The following is a 15,379-nucleotide window of genomic DNA, read 5'->3' as shown; positions in this document are numbered from 1 at the left end:
GACCTTTGTTCCCGACTCCCGTGGGGGCCACCTGGGCTCCAGGGCCACGGGCCACGTCGATGTGCAGCTGTGCGAAAAGGCGGTCAACAGCCTCCCGCAGCGGCTGGACATTCCGTGTCCCCAGCAGCCACGAGTGAGAGCCCTCGGGGCTGAGCAGCTGGATTTCCAAGCCTTGAGTCCATTCTGACTGGACGTGGGGAGTGTGGTTTCTGCCTCAGACGCGAGAGCGGCAGTGTGTCAAGGCGGCCAAGGGCTCCGGCCCCGGCAGGTCGTGGGTTCAAGGACCCGGCTCTGCTGTTTGCTCCTGAATGAACGTAGACAGGCCAGTCGGCACTGCCCGCCCCGAGCCTGACTTAGGGCCCTGTGGACAGGCGGGGACCCGGCCTCCCTCGCAGGGGTGCAGGCAGACTGTGGGGGTCAGCGCGGTCATGGGGAGGGCAGGCCGCCGTGAACGTCAGGCGCCACTGTAGTCGATAGTGAGTTTGGTAGAAGCCTCATCTCCCTCGGCCAGGGTCTTAGAAGGTTCTGGAGGGAAGGCAGGTGAGGCAGACGGGGCATGCCCCCTCCACATCCGGATGTGAGTGCTCAGAGCGCACCTGGGGGGACGCGCCCTTCGTGGCAGAAGTGCTTGGCGGGTAGGGCTGAGTTAAGGACCTGGAGATGGGCACGGGGTCCTGGAGGGGCCAGTGGGCCTGGTGTCCCCACAGCATTCTGGAGGGGGGGGCAGTCAGTCAGAGAGACGGACGGTGCTACTCCGCTGGCTTCGAAGATGGGAAGGGGCCACGGACCAAGGACTGCGGGGGCCTGTAGAAGCTGGAGAAGGAGGGGAGAGAACATTGTTCCTGGAACCTCCAAAAGGAACCAGTCCTGCCGACACCTTGCTTGAGCCTGGTGAGACCCACGGCGGACGTCTGACCGCCGGAACCTACGTCTGTGGTCAGAGAACGTAAGAGAACGAAGGTGTGTTTTCAGCCACTGGGGATGTGGTCTGTGCCCCAGCCGGAGACAGACACGGCCTGCGCGAGCAGACGGGAAGCCGGGCCCAGCATGGCCTTGCGGCCCAGCGTCCACGGCAGAGACCAGCTGCCCCATGTGCCCTTCCCCCTGTCCTGCTCGGACCTGCCTTCTCTTCTGTCCTTTCCCGTGGGTCTGGCGCCCTGACGGGGTCACACGGGAGCTGGGCTGCCCCCGTGCTTTGGGGACTTGGGGTGAAAACCCCAAGGTTGAAAATAGCTCTGTACCCCCGTGTGGTTAGATTTCTGCTTCTCGGCCTGCTGTGAGGACGACGGCTCACGAAAGCCACTTCCTCCTGGCTCGCCGCTGCCAGCCTGTCCTCACGGGCACCCCGTCCTCTGCCATTCCCTCCCTGGCAGGTCCTGCGTGGCCAGCGTGGGGGGGCCACCTTCCAGCTGTCCTCGGGGACGACCGCCACACGCTCCCGGACCCCGGGCCACGGCGGCTGCTGGTTCTGGTGACGGCTCTTGTGTGTGTGGCTGCTACGGTCTTCCTCGTTTTGAGGTTAAAGTCAGTCCTTCCTTTCTCTGGTGTGAAATTCAACCATGATGCAGTCGCAGCAAAGACCGTATTTCCACCCCAAACCGCGGTGAACGCAGGGCCCTCGAGAGACGTTTGCCTTAGCTTCCTCTGTGTCTCGGGCTCGGCCAAAAGGAAATTCTTAGTTGGAAAATCTGAACTCACTGGAGGCCCGTCATGGAGTGTGTGTGGGAGGGAAGGGTTATTTCTCAACGAGGCTCCCGATTTGTTTCATTTCGGACAGGCGCGCTCCGAACGGGCCAAGGAGGCTTTAAGAAGCCCGTGTTCACTGTGGAGACTCGCCTGACCGCTGCTGGCTGGGCGCCCCGGCTGCTCCCCGGCGCGTATGTCGCAGGCGTCCCAGGGGTGTGGCATGAAGGAACCACCAAAGGAATGGCTGCACGAGTGGGTCAGCAATCTGGAAGCATCCGGAATGCTCTAGAATTTGCCCTCACACTGTCCCCCTAGTGCGGATGCTGTGTTCTCCCCCTGAACCGTTCATCAGAGGGCGTCTTCTCGCGGCCGGGGCCCCTGCTGAACGGATGGCACGACCCAGGGCCTGACGAGCTTTCCCGAGTCTGGAGGAAACGCACGGCAGACTTTCGGCTCGCGGGCTGTGCCAGGGACAGCGGAGGCTCCGCGGGGCACGTGGTGCGAGGGGAGGAACTGTGTGTCCTTTGGACGACAGGGTGTCAGCGGGTTAGGAAGGGGCTCGCCTGCGTTGAGGACGGCCCCTCCCCTTGCCCCTCCCCAGCAGCTTAGCAAACGTTATTGCCATCGCTCGGGTGAAGAGACTGAGACTCCGTGACGTCAGCGCACCGCCCAAGTCTAGGGGACAGTCCGCAACTGGCCTGGCCGCAGGCCAGTGACGGGGCAGTGTAGCCGGGCTTCCGGGAAAAGTCTCCTCACTCCTTCCTTGGCTTGAGGCCGGGCGGGGGGTGACGGAACCGTACCTCCCTCTTGCTGCCAGCCCGTGGGTGATGTGATGGCAGGTGTCAGGGGAGAGCCAGCCTGGTTTCTAGGGAGTTTGCGGCCAGAACATCCCAAGGCGCAGACCAGACAGACTGGGTCCCCCCCCTCTCCTCCCCACACCCTCTAGAGCAGCCCTAGGACTCTGCACCCCTGTGTCCCTGCCACTTCCAGAAACGGTCCCTCCGGCCCTCGCCCTGCTCTCCAGCACAGCCCGGCTCCCGGTGTGGCCAGGGGGGAGGGCTGTCCCCACAGGGAGCTTCGCCCTGCCTGCCTAGGGTGACCCCTCTGCTGCTCCCAGGGGACGGGCATCCCTCCGCTGACTTCTCTCATTCTGCCTCGACAGGTCTGGGCACTTCCCACGCAGACCAACTACAATTGGTGGTAACGACGCCAGGCCTGGCCAACCCCTGGCCCCCGGGAGAGGGTGGCCCGGCGGGTGGGCCTCTGAGGAAGGTGTTGCAGCCCTGACGGGTCCTGGCCCCTTGGCGTGTCCTCATGGGACACACGGTACAGCCCTTGCTCATGGGGCCCAGGCCGCAGGGGGACTGTGAACAGAAGGCACCCGGCGCTTGCACCAAGCCGGGGAGGACCTGCTGACGGGACGCCGGCAGGGGTGGGAGGAGGCAGGGGCCGGAGGCCAGGAAGCCCCTCGCTTCTTGTGGGCTTGTTTGCTGGTTTTAAGGCCGGCCCCACCGCAAGGGGGCCTGGAAAGCAAACTCCAGCATCTTCCACCCCTCGCTCTGGGACGGGAGCGTCCCTCAGCAGCACCGGGGCTCAGAAGGCAGGTGCCCCAACCAGGGACAGGCATTCTCCAACAACGCCCGCGGTGTCCCATCCACACTGGTAAGAGGGTAAGAGAGAACCGGCCTCTACCTCCAGGACAACTTTGCTCAGCGGTGTTGACGGGGAGTGTGGGGTCGGCGGGGACACAGACCAGGGGTTGTGGGGCATCCTCTGGGCGCCCTGCTTCTGAACCCGGGGTTTGAGACCCAGGCCCTGCCAATTAAAAGCCTCAGATGACCGCGAATCCACTGGTCAAGGGAGTGACCGCTGCGGCACGCCCATCCCCCATTGGGTGCCCAGAAACGTCTAGAGCGCTCCTGCCGTCCCCGGTCCCCTCGTGGTGGAGCGGAACAAGGGCCTAGCCTTCCAGCCCCATCTCCAGCGGCAGCCGCAGCGCCGTTACCGCAAGCGGAGCGGCTCAGGGCGACGCGGCGGATTCTCCTACTGTCTGGGGGACTGAGGTCGGTATCGGGGCTCCTGGGGCTCAAGTCAGGACACTCTGTCTACTCTGAGGTCCCCTGTCAGTCACCTTAATTCCCCCTTCGCCACGGCATGAACTGGCACCCTGAGCTCTGGGGAGGGGCTGGCGTCATTATCCTGCCTCCCCGCTCCCCACGCCCGGGACCAGGCCAAACTCTCCCAGGTTCCAAGACACACGCCTTCCTCCCCGCCTCGCTCCACCGCCGGCCCTCAACGCTTTCTCTGGCGGGTAGCTGGTGACTCCCGTAAGGATCCCGTAGACGCTCGCTGACCTGCCACGTGCCGCGCCTGGGTCTGCACCCGCGCGTCCAACAGGCCCGCTTCCCGTGCGGCTCTCGGGCTCATGGACGGCCGTTCGCCTCTCTGGGGCATTTTCCGCCGGCTGCACGGCCCCCTGGGCCATCACGGTCGCCGCCGTCGCTCTCAGGCGGCCTCCTAACCGCCGGCACAGCTGTCGGAACGCAGGGCTGTCGCAGTTAGCCGGACTCGCCTGGGTGCCCGCTGTGGGATGTTTCGTAAGACCAAGGCAGGACATGCCATGTGGGTCAGACGCGGCGGCGGCCGCTCCTGAGGACCCCCCCCCCACGGCCCGCAAACTCAGAGACTAGAACTCAGACGCCACTAAGCCAAGGACGCGTTCCGCACGCTAGAATCGGGCTCCTGAACCTCGTGGCCTCCCACGGCCGACACGGACCTCGGAGCATATCCAGCCCCACCTCCGTCCCCAGGGCCGGGCTCCGGACCGCAGTGCCCTGAGCGCTGGTCACTCACAGTCTCTGTGGGTCCGTCCTACATCAGGACGGCCCAAGCACGGAGCAGGGCCGCGCGTCCCCAGCCAAGGGTCAATCCCGTGCCCCGTCCAGGCTCTCAAGATGGGGCCTGGGCATCCGAATAAAACAAACAACTTTATTCTTTAGGGCCATCCTAGATTGATGGAGGAATTACAAAGATAGGGTGGGGGGCTCCCGTTCACCCCACACCTAGACTCCCTCTTTGACTAGCTCCTGCCCTCAGCGTGGGGCTCCGGCACGAACACGGACCAGCGCTGATTCGTTGCCATTAGCTAAGTCCGTGCCTCCTCCGGGTTCCTCGGCTTTCTCCTGACGTCCTTCCTTGGACCCAGGACCCCACGCTGGCTTCGTCGTCCGGGCTCCTGTGGGCTGTGGGGGTTCCTCAGACTCGCCTCGACGGCTCTGGGGAACGCTGGCCCCGCGTTCCGTAGACTGCCCTGCGGTTTGGGATTGTCGCAGTGAGACTGGGGTTACGGGTTGTGGCAGGAGGACCCCAGATCCAAGGGGGCCTTTTCCACCTGTCCTATCACCCGACTCCTCGCTGTGGCTGCTGCTCCGGGGCGCCTGGCTGAGGGAGTGTCCGGCAGGCTTCCCCACAGGGAACCCCTTTCCACGCTCTGGCAGAAACAGGCCCCGCTGCACTAGGGGTCTTTCTCGAGGTAGCTGGGAAGAGCTGGGGACGCAGCCCCTGTCGCCTGGTCTGCCTGCGGACGTGACAAGACATCCTACATTTAGCAGTTATTCAAGGTCCTCATTGGAAAGCTGATCTCCTTGGAGCGTGGCACTCTGCCCCATCCCAGTCCATCCCCGTGGCTTCTGACTGCTCTCAGGATAAGGACCAGCACCTTTCGTGTGCTCTGCAGAATCCCAAATGTGCTGGTCCAGCACCCCCTTGAGCCCTGTCTCTGTGCTGCTCTGGCCAACCAAGCTCCAGTGATTTCCTCCAGCAAGCCCCATCCCTCTGCCCCAGGGCCTTTGCACACACCATTTCCTCTGCCTGGAATCTGTCCCCTTTTCTTCCTGGTCTGCTTAACTCCTGCTTCCTTTAGGTTCCAGGTTCCAGGCCACCTCCTTGGGAAAACCTTCACTGGCCAGCCTCCAAATGAGGATTGTTGCCACAACACACCTGCGTTTTTGTGTGTGCGAGTCTCTGTTTGGTCAGCACGTCTCCCCCACCGGACACTAAGTTCGAAGAGCACAGGACTAGCTCTGTGTTCGCTGCTGCGTCCGCCGAGCCTGTATCATGAAGCACGGACCCTCGGCTCCACACACGTCTGCGGGAGGAAAGCGGTGAACGCCGGAGCCGTGGTCTTTGCTGTCTCGGCAGCGCTCCCACAGCTGACTTCTCCTCCCCCTCCTCTTCCTCTCCCCTCAGAGGGCAAGCCAGAGTGCATTTCAGGTGAGAGGAGGTGCAATTGTTGAGTCAGTAATTTGGGATTTCCCATTTTACGTCTGCCCCAGACTTACCAGTCTGGGTTTTATCAAACCACAGTGCGTGAGCCTCGAAGGGCCCAATGCTGTTGCGGCCGTACCACACAGCAGCATGGTGTCCCGTGGACCACGTGGCTCCTTCACTCCCCCTGTGGCCTGGCCCACAGCCAGGGTCCCCCCCTCCAGGGCCGTCAAGCTGGCTGATCCAGGGCTCGGTGGTGCAGACACGAACTGCTTCATTTTGACCGTAACTTTGAGTTTGGGAGCTCAGGCCGTGCTCCACGGCTGGTTCCTTCCTCAGGGCCCAGCTGGCCGAGGAGCTGCTCCGGAGGGCACTTCTCAGACGGGGATGCGGGAGAGCTGGGTCTGGGGGCCCACTGTCCCGCTGTGGCCCCAGGGGCCTCTCCACGTGACCTCTCCATGAAGACAGAGGGACTTCCTGCTTGGTGGCTCAGGAACATTCAGGGTAGGTGTCCGGGGGACAGCAAGAGGAAGCTGCCGGCTGAGGCCTGGACAGGGCCACGGGGTCCCCTCTGCTTTTCCTACTGCATGCGACGGGCACAAGGCCCGCCGGATTGAAGCAGATGAGTCGGGCCCCGACCCTCGGGGGAGGAAGGTCACCGTAATCTGCCACCCCTGGCCATTCCTGGCTTGAATACTCGAAGCAGCGGGGAACTCACTCCTTTATTCAGAGTTGGTGGTTCTCGGTGGGCATCTCTGGAGTGAAGTTTGCTTTCTCTGTTCGGAGGATTCCTGCCTCCCTGCTGTTCCGCACATCTGTCTGGGCTGGCCCTCCGAGCCCCACAGAAGCTCCTGTCCCCCCCGGCCAGCCGTCACAGCCTCGCCGAGAACCATGCTCTCTTCTCACACGGGGCCTGCACTCGCAGACGGCACGTACTTGCTCAGCTCGGCAGCGCGGGAGCTCCCTGGATGAGCACTTCCGTCCCTCAGGGATGGTGGGGGTGGGGGGATGGGGGTCATCTCCAGGTGTGGGCACGTGTGAGTCCCAGATCTGAACACACAGTGTCGGGCTAGGTTTCCTCTCAGGCTGGTTCTGCTGGCGGGTCCGTACGTGATGGAGGTGGTTTGTTTGTTTTTTAAGATTTTATTTATTTATATGACAGACAGAGATCACAAGTAGGCGGAGAGGCAGGCGGAGAGAGAGGGGGAAGCAGGCTCCCCGCTGAGCAGAGATCCCGATGCGGGGCTCGATCCCAGGACCCTGAGACCATGACCTGAACCGAAGGCAGAGGCTTAACCCACTGAGCCCCCAGATGCCCCTGTGATGGAGTTTTATAACAGCTGTTCATTCGCTCACTCTTTCCCCCAACACCTAGCTACCCACCCACCTGTCCACCACGCACCTGTCCTCCAGCCTCTCAGCCACCTGCTCTCCACCCTCCACCCGTCACTCGTCCGTCTGTCCACCCTCCACCCGTCGCTCGTCCGTCTGTCCATCCTCCAGTCACTCATCCGCCCACCTCACCTCCGCGCACCAGCCCTCCCTCCTCCATCCGTCCCCCTTCCATGCACTTGTCCTCTCCCCCATCTCCCACCCACCCACTCCATCAAGGTGGTGCTGGGCTCAGGCCACAGCTCAGAGGACTTGGCCTTGCCCTCCTGGTGCCCACAGAGACTCGGTGACCGCTCACAGTTCCAGGCACTCGCTCACAGAGCCTCTGGGGCTCTGGGACTCGGCTGACTCTCCCGAGTCTCTCCGCCTGCCCTGGACTAGGCACAGAAGATGGCTCAAGTGGGACCAGCTCATTTGCATTTTTTGCCTTTTTGGTCTCAGTTTTGCAGAGGAAACTTTTCTGGAAGCCTTAAAAAAACCGAAGAAAAAACACGCACACAGGAAACGGCGTCTTGTGTTCTTTGTAGCGAGTCCTGTGCTAATTTTGAACCAGCTTTATTTTTCTTTATTTTTAAACCCTGAGTCTAAAGTGTGAAAAGAGAAGCTTCCTCTAGCAAAGCAGTGACTTCTGGAGCTGCAGTGGGCGGGGGGCAGGGGCACCTGAGCCCCCCAGGGGGAAAGGCTCACAGGGAGGCTGGGGCAGCGGCTGGCAGGGACCTGGCTGTGACCATCCTGAGGCCAGCCCAGCCTGCTGCCGGGGTCACGGTCAGGGTGTGGCTGCAGGGTGTGCGTGCTGTGAGCCTGGCTCTGACCTCACGAGCTGCGTGGCTGGGGCAGGGGCTCTGTCTGTGCTCATCTTCCTCGCCTCTAAACCGGGGGTGATCCAGCGGACACCCCAGCTCCGGGTTACCATGGGGGTGACAGGTGTGAACACACACACACACACACACACACACACGTGTGTGCTGCTCCCAGGGGCACGGCAGCGGAGAGGAGGCAGGGGGTTGGAGAGAGCCGCGAGGCGAGGAGACACAGGGCGTCGTGGAGGTAAGGGGCCGGGGGCCACAGTGACTGCTCGGCGGGGGTTGGGGACACTGCCGCAGTTTAAGAGAAACTCCCTTGCCGGTGCTCAAAGCTGGTGGGTTGTGCTGCTGGGTCGCTTGGCCAGGACCTCCTCTGCCGCCATGAGAAAACGGCCACCAAGTGACCCGAGTCACCCTGGCCGCCTGGCTCCCTCCCGGCCAGCAACCGCTCTGGCCTGGATGCCGCAGGGGGTGGACTTCTCCCTGCGACACTGACCGCGCTCCTGAGCTGCTGTCTCCCCAGCAGCGGAGCCCGCACAGCCGCACAAAGCCAGCGCCGCGACTCCCAGCGCAAGGCCCTGTCGGAACTTGGAGCCGTGCTGTCTGACGTGGCGGCCACTAGTCCCATGTGGCCACTGAGATTCAGAGTCATTAAGTCAGGACAGCCTCTCGGCTGGTGTCTGGGGTCCCTGCTCTGCCCCATCACCCCTGAAGAGCCAGACAGAATGTTCTAGAACCTGACTTCTATGGGGTCAGTCCCCGTCTCCCACCCTCTGCTGCTCACACACCTGTCTGGCCTCCCTCCCAAGTCCCTCGCACTCGGCCTCACGTCCCCGCCCCCACCTCCGCTTGGGGCCTCCTCCCCTCCTCTCCCCTCCTTACTCCTCCCGTGAGGCCCCAGGCTGACAGAGCACTTTGCCCCCGAGGGTGCGTGTGTGCGGCAGAGGTCACGGCCCGGGAACTGGGCTACCTGGCATGGGGCCCGGCACCCCGGGGCTCACAGAGCTTCAGCTCCAGGCCCCTCTCTCGGCCAGGGGTCCGCGCTGGCTCTTCGTCCTGAAGAGGGACCCTCCGTCAGCAGCGGCCGCAGCCCTAAGCCTGGATCCGCTTGCCCGGATGACCTCAGCCTCCCCATCTCTGAAATGGGAGTAACGAGACCCACCCCCAGTCACGGTACTGATCACATGAGGAAATGGGGCACAGTGCCCGGAGCACGACGGGAGCGGGATGTCTGAGTGCGGGGCCATGTCGTTTGACGAGCAGCAACTCCGTAAGCCGTAGCTACCGTTAGAATAAATAGTCCCGATTTAAGGGCAAGTGCACTTAGTTCTAGCCTCGTGGGGTGGGTGGTCCCGTTGCCCCATTTTACAGACAGGAAAACTGAGGCTTAGGCCCAGTGATTTTGCATCAGGCAGGGGCCTGTAGCTGGAGCTGGGTCTGCGGGGCTCGGACATGCAGTCGGTTTCCGGGACGGTGCCGTCCCCCCATGCGGCCACCGAGAGGGGCTCCGCGGACAGAGAGCCCGGCCAGCGCGCCGGCAGCGGCCCCAGGGCTGCGGGACCCTCGCCCATCCCGACTCTTCCCGTTTCTATTTTGGCTCTTCTCATTCTGAATTTCGTTTCAGCTCACGCTCCTACCTTGACACACAGGCGGGACACGGGTGAGGTTTTGGGGACCCTGACCATCAAGGTGGTTCCACGCCAACGAGGGGCCTGACTTGCGGGATTAGTCATGCCCCTTTCTGATAAGAAAAGTGAAAACGCGAAGTTGAGGACGAAGGGGCCCGCTCCGAGCGTCCTGCCGACGGAACCAGCGGCGCCCAGGGAGGAATCGGTAGTGGAAGTCCCGCGTTTCGCTGGCGGCGGAAGGGGAACCGGCCCAGGGGGTCTGGTTTCAGGACCTCACCTATCTCCCCAGCCCCCACGCTGGGCAGCCTGGTCCCTTCGGGGCACCTGGGCCAGCGCCCGAGGCCGGGTCTTCCTGGGCCACTGCCAGCCGGACGTGTGGTGGGCCGCACGGTTGCGACACGGCCCGCTGAGGTTTCACGGCGCCTCCCGTCAGCAGTCAGTCCAGGTGCTGTGGGCCACACGTGCGGCCGAGACCGAATTAGAGCCCCTGGGAACAGACGCCCCCCTGTACCCCACAACTGACGCCTGGGCCGAGAGGGGCGCTGGGGTCTGGCCGGCTGACCCTCCGGGTCGGATGGACGCCCCGGGTCCGTGGCCGGCGGCCTGGTCGGGCTGGCGAGCAGCTGCTCTCAGTGGGCCCGGTCCCCACGGTGGGCCTGACGGGCACCCGACCAGGACCCCCTCCCGGGGAGGCCGCAGGGCCCGAGCGCCTGGACGCCCCCCAGGGTGCGCATACGCGCAAAGTCCACGTTCACCGAGCGGGGACGGGATGGGGAGTCCTTGAACCCTGCTCCTCCGGGACGGGGGTCTGATTCAGCCACTTAAACGTGTTGGGAAATCATTGTAAACACACAGGAAACCCGGGAGAACTGTGCACAAAACACCCTCCTGCGTCTTCCCGCACTCACGGGTGCTTGCTGGCGGCCTTATCGCGGAGCAGCTCAGCACACGAGGCCGAGGGCCACAACGGGGTGGCCTTCGGGTCATCGCCGTCGCACACAGCTGTCGCCAGCTTGAGGATGTGCCCATGATGCCCTCAGCCCCCACATCCCGCGCCCCTTGGGGGGTCACCACAACCTCTCATGAATACTTTGTTTTTAGGGTGAACGCTTCCAGGCATCCTTTGGACCTGGGGTTTCTAACGCCGTTGAGTCTTGGGGACGCTTGTAGGAATCACGACACTGTGCGGGGGCCTCACGGGTACCGAGCGCGCACCGCGGGCCGAGCCCGACTCTAGGAGCCCCAGACGCACCGGAACTGAGAAACAGACACAGCCCGTTTCCAGGGCTGGAGACGGAGCGAGCGGGACCCGAGGGGTCTGTGACCCTCACGGTGTGGAAGGAGCTGGAAAACCAGGGAAAAGCCAGTAGGGATGCTGCAGGGACCTTACCTCTCCCGGGAGTGAGGGCGGGCTTCCCGGCCAGGGGGGCATCTGCAGAGGGAGGCCAGACGGTGCGCAGCCAGAGGGCAGGGGAGGCCGCGAGGCAAACAAGCTGGGGCCTCAGCGGCCCGTGGGCCGGGATCAGACCGCGCAGGCGCGTGGGGGCCACGCCTCGTGAGCCTCTGTGATTATCAGGTGCCGAGCTCAGCGCTCTGACTGCTTCAGCCAGCATGTCTGTCCGTAATTAGTCAAGGCGGCTTCTAGGCCTCTGATCCGTAGCTACGCACACGTGTGCCGGAGGCTGCAGTGGGAACTCCTGGGCGGGCTCCCTGGCTCCCCCGGAGTCCGTGGCCCACCAAGCAGGAGGCCACCGCATTAGCATCCCCTTGTTTCTGCCATTTGTAAATGCTCTCCCACAAGACACGGACCACCTCCCAAAACAAACAAAGGAGCCCCAGACCCCTTGTTTGTAGTCGAACAGAGTTTCAAAGTACCCTAGTTTCCCCATACATTTCAGATATCCTGGAACACAGTAAAGGCTCTGAGAAGTCCTGCAGCACTGCAGCCTAGTGCTTCCTAAACTCGAAAGTGCAGGGAACCCTTATCTTCCGTGACCCCCAGGAAACTCATGTAAATAAAGTTCATAAAAAAAAAATCCTTTAGAAAACACGGTTTATTTCTTGGAAATGAACCAGCTGAGGTGTGGGACCCAGAAGTGTCTACCATACCCAGCTAGAGGGGAAGGACAGCATGAAAAGCAGGGATGGGAGGATGATTTCAGAAGGGTTCACTCAATTACTCTGGAGGAAGCAGAGGGGTCCTGACACCTGGGCATAGCCCTGGCTCCTGGCTGGGCTGTGCTCTCCTCCTGCTGGACACACACCCCCTCACAGGAAACCGGCCTCAGACAAGGTCGCCCCGAGACCACAGCGCAGTGAGAGACAAAACAGGTCACTTGCCCCCCATGAGACAGCAGACGTTCTCCCCTGGGCTCAAATGAGGGATCGCCGTGTCTTCACCTCTCCCCTTCCTCCTGGGTCTGCTTCCTGCCCCACAGGTGAAGGAGCGAGACCCCCAATCGGAGGGTTTTCCCCCTTTCCAAGTACATTTGGGAGGGTATCCCCAGTCTCAGGCCTCCCCAAACCCCCCACAGCGGGCTCTGACACCCTCCTGTCCCACGGTTCCCACGGGAGGGTCTGCAGGGAGAATTAATGGGATTGTCCCAGTGCGGGGCGGGGCTGCTGGAGGTCTTGGCTGGAGGGCGCCGTCACCCTCGGAAACATACACTTCTCAGACCGTGTCCCTGTGGCTTCTCTCGGAGAAGACAGCGAGTGTATTCTACCAAGATACTCATTGTGATGAGGCTTGATGGGGGGGCCTGTGTTTTCAGAGGGAAGGACAGACCTCGGAGTCCCCCATACAGAGCGACGCCGAGATGGTGGCGCTGCCCTCTCCCGGGCCTCCCCACGGCCTCTCCCGTCCGGGCCCACGGCTGCCACCAGGGCACCGGCGGCGCTGGCGGGGGCGGCTCGTGTGGAGTGGGCTGAGGACTCCCACGTGCCCGCTCCAGGGGAAGGACGCGGGCTGCGTGTTGGGAGGTCAAGGGCAGGCCCCACCCTCAGTCACGGAGTGACCCTGGCCGCGTCCCTCCGTTCCCGCGCCTCTGGGCCGGGCGTGCGTCTGTTGCCTTGACGCGCACCACCCTGCCGAGTGCGGTCACGCCCACGCGGCCCGGGCGGCTGGGAACGTGCAGATGTGCCTCTCACCGCTCCGGGGCTCGGAAGTCTGGCACGGCCTCCCGGGCCCAAGGGAGGTGGGGACGGAGCGCGAGCCTCCTGGAGGCTCCAGGGAGGACCCCCTTCCCGGTGTTTCCAGCTCCTGGAGATGCGGCATCGCTGGACGGTGTCTCCTCCCTCGCCCTCCGGACCCGCGGGGCAGGTGGCGTCCCCCTGACCGGCACCACCGACTCCCGCTTCTGCTTTCGGGACACTATGGTGAAAGCGGACCCAGCTGGGTGGCCCACAGGACCCTCTTCGTCCTGGGGTCAGCTGATGAGGAGCTGCACTCCCTCTCCCAGCGCAGTCCCCTCTGCCGTGTAAACGGACCCGCCCACAGACGCGGGGGGCCGGGGTGCGGGTGTCTCTGCGGGGAGCACGGCCCACCGCTCTGCGGCCTGCTCATCGACTCGGTGCTCCCGTACACAGGTGGAAAGACGGAGGCTCTTACGGATGGAGCGGTTTCCCTAGGACCACACAGCGGGGTGAGGGCTCCGGTGAGACCCCTTCATGTGGAGGCCAGGGGACCCCCCTCAGCGACCTGAAGCCCCCACAGGCCTGACCCAGGCCGTGTACTTCTGCATTTTCGGTCTCCATGACCCGGGGCTCATCCCGTTCCCGCAGCCCGAGCAGGTGTGGAAACCACACACCCCCTCCCTCCCCCGGCGCATTCCCAGCCCCCGCTGCACAGATGGGCTCCCGCCCCAAACCCGCCGCTCCCTTCCCGAGCCAGTTTCTGTTCATCTAATCAGCCCCCTCGCGTGTTGAGCCGAGAGCAGCTGGGAGCACGGAGGGGGTCAAAATAAGAGACCCGTAAAACTCCAGGACCCACACGAGGGGCTCTCACTTTCCATTTTGGAGGTTCACTAATTACCGCTTTGATGACTGCTATTCTGCCTGTGGACCCACTGGGCATGGGCTTGGGAGTGAATGCCCTGGGGTCAAGTTTCACTCAGCATTTGGGTGAGACGCAGGGCGTGGAGGGAGCGAGCTGACATCGTGGAACGAAATCCCCAGTGAGGGGCTGTTTCCACCGGAGATGATGCGCACTCGCGCCCCCACCCCCAACCTCGAAGGAACTGGAGTCTCGGGGCTGGGAGGGTCTTTGGACACAGACCCTGGGAGGGTCTTTGGACACAGACCCTGAAGCTCATCCCCCTCTGTGTGGATGGGGGACCCAGAGACCCAGGGGGGACCTGCACAGAGCGTGGTGCATTGAGCCCCGGACCCAGGTCTCCGTGTCACTGGCGGGGCCCCCGGACAGATGGGGGGCACGTCACAGAAGACTCTCCCTCCCGTCTCCCTTTTCCCATCTCCTGTGGGCTCCTCCCCGGAAGCTTCTAGCAGGGCTCGGAAAGCAAGCACGTGGAAGCTCCAGGCTCCTCGGATGCTGATCCATCCCCTCCAGAGCCTCTGGGGGTCTCCCTGGGGAGGGGCCCCGCAGCCTATCTGCACAGCCCCGCGCCCCACCCGGGCCTCCGGGGTCCAGCCTGAGCGCCCCGTGTCTGGGCTTCGGCCCTCGCAGCACCTGGATGCTCACACCTCAGGATCCCCCCTGGGGATTCGAACATGCGGCCGCGAACCCCTGCTGAAAGTTCTCTTCGAAATTTGCACCTTCTAAGGGTGGGTGTGGAAACGAGTCCAGTTGCGGGTTGGGTCCCTGTAGGTCTTCTCTGCGCTCTGACTTCATTTTTGCCATGAGGTTTTTACAAAAATAGCAACAGGACGCAGTTTATTTTCTAGTCCCATTTGGGAGGAAAAAAGCCAAGACCCTCACCCCGTGGAGGCCCGTGTGCGGGGGCTGCTTGAGGAATCCCGGTCTCTGTGTCTCCGCACGTGGCCCTGTTTGGGCCCTGGGGGTCCCTTGGCACAGGACAATGCCCCTCCCGGGGCTCCCTCAGCAAATGCCCGTCCTTCCCCTGCTGGCGAGCATCAGGTCCCACGACTCAGAAGGCGAAGGGGCTCCTGGTAGCTGGGGGCTAGGGCATGCCTGGTCCCTCCCTGCCAAGCCTGGGCTGGCCTGGGCCGGCCGCCACACCCTGGCCCATGACACCACCGGGAAGCAGCTCCCCTGACCTGGCTTGTCAGGATGGGTGCTGGAGCGGGCAGGAGAGGCCTCACGGGCTCCTATTCCACACCGGGATGTGGGGAGGTCGGGGAGGGCTGCTCAGAAGAAGGGACGTCTGAGCTGGGTGTCAAGGGCTTGGCCAAGTGCAGAGCTGGGCAGGCAGGCTGCCCTCAGTCCGGACGGTTCCAGTCTCTTTCAGGGAACAGCAGGCACCTGGCTCGGTTGGGGTGGGGGTGCCTGGGAAGGAGAGAGATTTGGAAGAGGAGGGGAGAGAAGAAAGCAGGGGCTGGAGGCCTCTCGCCCTGCGCGGAGGGCATCTGCAACTGGGATTTGCCTGTGAGCCTGGGGACAACTGTAGAGTGGCTGGGGGGGCTGTTTGA

This window comes from Meles meles, chromosome 19 (assembly GCF_922984935.1).
Source record: "Meles meles chromosome 19, mMelMel3.1 paternal haplotype, whole genome shotgun sequence".
In the NCBI taxonomy this organism is placed as follows: Eukaryota; Metazoa; Chordata; class Mammalia; order Carnivora; family Mustelidae; genus Meles; species Meles meles.
The sequence above is the reverse complement of the archived record's forward strand: the minus strand, read 5'-3'. Positions refer to the sequence as shown.